Source organism: Eptatretus burgeri, chromosome 2 (assembly GCF_056783735.1).
Source record: "Eptatretus burgeri isolate ZD-2024b chromosome 2, Ebu_testis_v1, whole genome shotgun sequence".
NCBI classification, from domain to species: Eukaryota; Metazoa; Chordata; class Myxini; order Myxiniformes; family Myxinidae; genus Eptatretus; species Eptatretus burgeri.
In genome coordinates, this window is record NC_140962.1 from 76,096,343 (window position 1) to 76,099,127 (window position 2,785).

The window sequence follows — 2,785 nt, forward strand, 5'->3', positions numbered from 1 at the left end:
TAAACCCCCTTTTTATCCGTTTTTCCCTGCTGTGCAGGGGTTTGGCTTTTGTGAGGCAATGTTTTATGGTCGGATGCCCTTCCTGGACGCCTCTTACAACACAGGGATATGGTACACCTATTCTAACCGGGGCATACACCGGGACCAGTATACTGGTACTCATTTCGCCGACCTCGGAAGGATGACAGGCTGAGTCAACCCCTGGTGTTAATTCAGCAGCTGAGCGGGATTCGAACTCGGGACACTGGGATCCCAAGCCGCCACCCTAACCACTAAGCCAACACCAGGCTTTGTATATATATAACCAGGCTATCCCAAGGTATATTTATTTGTCTCCCCTTTAACCTGGAGGTTGATCAGCTCACTCATTGAACCTATAAAGATTTGTTCATTCTCAAATTCCTTCAATAGTTTAATTTTCTTTGCACAATAATCCCCATCTAAAATATTGACAAACAAAACATTTGAATCTTTATATTTTTTAAGATACCCCTTTTGTGCCATTACGAAATGATAAACTTCTCTTTATGATCTCATCTGACCACCGCCCGAGTTGCAAATCATTTTTGTGTATAAACCACGCCATATTAAAAGTTTTGTTTCAAATGTTTTCAGTTCATGCCGTGAAAATGAGGAAGTGTTTTTTGACACGGTCGTGCTGTGTGGTTTTAGACAGTCATGCTGTGAAAAAATAGGAACTATTCTGTGAGACAAGGTCTCGTGTTTATATTTTATCTCAGAACACGAACTGAAAACATTTGAATCAAAACCATTTTAAGTATGTTTTGTAAATGATTCATACAACCGCCTAGTTATTTTCCAAGCTGTCATTTCCTGTGGCCGCACCCAATGTTTAGGGAATTTCCTCATTGTAGCCTTATAAGTGATTCACCAGACAAAGTTTCTGCCAGACAGGATTTTCATTTTTACAACTGAGACATGGATGATCTCTCTTCCGATGAAGGCAAAAGCTTACTACAGAGTTGGTAAGTTTGTTTGGTTTTCTCTTTGAACGATGAAGCAAATGATTATTAATTAAATCATGATAATTCTGATATATATATATATATATATTTTTTTTCCCTGACAGGGCATTGGAAGAAATTGAGTTTACGTATCACGACGTGGTTCATGAAATTAATACTCTTATTGAAGAGATCAATGATTTTAGAAGAGAATTGAAAGACATTTTCAATGAGTGGCACGAAGTCTTATCACGTCCTATCATCTCGAAGGAATTAAACCAATGGTGAGACACGTGTGTGTGTGTGTGTGTGTGTGTCTCTCTCTGTCTGTCTTCCTACCTACCTCTCTCTGCTCTTATTGAAGAGATCAATGATTTATAATGACTGGTCTCTGATCTCGAATGAATTAAACCAATGGTGAGACACGTGTGTCTATGTGTGTCTGTGTGTGTGTGTGTGTGTGTGCGTGTGTGGGTGTGTGCGTGTGTGCGTGTGTGCGAGTGTGCGTGTGTGCGTGTGTGTGTGTGTGTGTGTGTGTGTGTGTGCGTGTGTGCGTGTGTGCGTGTGTGCGTGTGTGCGTGTGTGCGTGTGTGCGTGTGTGTGTGTGCGTGTGTGTGTGTGTGTGTGTGTGTGTGTGTGTGTGTTGCTTTCCCTGTCTGTCTGTCTCTTCATCTATACCCTTGACTTATTTTTTTTTTTTTTTCAGCACTATCGCACAACATCAGCTGTTGAAGCAATCTTGTACAACACATGATTTTCTGGAGGTAAATATTTCTGAATTATTATTAATATCACTCTCTCTTTAGAATGTCGTCTAATGTTGGTTGCATTATTAGTTTGAACGCGGTTTTGTCAGTACACTGGAATTAATTTTATTGACCTTGAAAGGATGACAGGCTGAGTCGGCCTCCTGGTGTGTTAATTCAGTGGTCAACGAGGCTTACTCATATTACCATGTAATTATTATCCACTTTTTGTTTCAAAACAGAATATGGTGTCTGAGTTTCGAAATCACAAGACATCTGGAGAAGATTGCTGGGAAAGATTATACATTCTCGCAAATGAATATTTAATATTTTCAATATTAATAAATTATATTTGTTTTGTATACAATTACTTGATTCTGAATTACAAGAAGAGGATCAAAACATGAAGGGAGGGTAGCGCCCCCCAATGACCCATCACCCCTCATCCCATCCCTCCCTCCCCATGTGTGTGTGTGGGAAGGGTGGGGGTGGGATGAGGAGGTGGTGGGTCAAAGGTGGGGGCGCACAGGGGGATGAGGGGGTGGGGCTTGTGTGGGAGGGGCTTGTGTGGGCGGGGCTTCGGTGGGGCTTGTGTGGGCGGCGTGTGGGTGGGGCTTGTGTGGGTGGGGCTTGTGTGGGAGGGGTTTATGTGGGCGGGGCTTCGGTGGGGCTTGTGTGGGCGGCGTGTGTGTGGGCGGGGCTTATGTGGGTGGGGCTTGTGTGGGAGGGGTTTATGTGGGTGGGGCTTATGTGGGCGGGGCTTCGGTGGGTCTTGTGTGGTCGGGATGTGTGTGCGGGGTTTATGTGGGTGGAGCTTGTGTGGGAGGGGTTTATGTGGACAGGGTTTATGTGTGTGGAGTTTTTGTGTGGAGCTTGTGTAGACAGGACTTATGTGGGAGGGGTTGATGTGGGCAGGGTTTATGTGGGCAGGGGCGAATGTGGATGAGGTTTGTGTGGATCAATGGATGGGTGGAGAGATGGGTGGATGGGTGGATGAGTGGAGCTTGTGTGGATGGGTGGATAATTTTTTAATTAAATAAACATGTTGTGTGTGGGGAACTAATTAACTAATCA

The 2,785-nt window shown here is 43.9% G+C and overlaps 1 long non-coding RNA gene across 1 annotated transcript; it reads left to right on the forward strand.

The window, feature by feature from the left end:
• The first annotated feature begins 204 nt into the window (after positions 1 to 204).
• On the forward strand, positions 205 to 2,119 carry LOC147032363 (uncharacterized). Its single transcript, XR_015055131.1, has 4 exons — positions 205 to 986; positions 1,091 to 1,249; positions 1,672 to 1,729; positions 1,954 to 2,119. It is a non-coding gene; the product is annotated as an uncharacterized LOC147032363 (long non-coding RNA).
• The last annotated feature ends 666 nt before the right edge of the window (positions 2,120 to 2,785 follow it).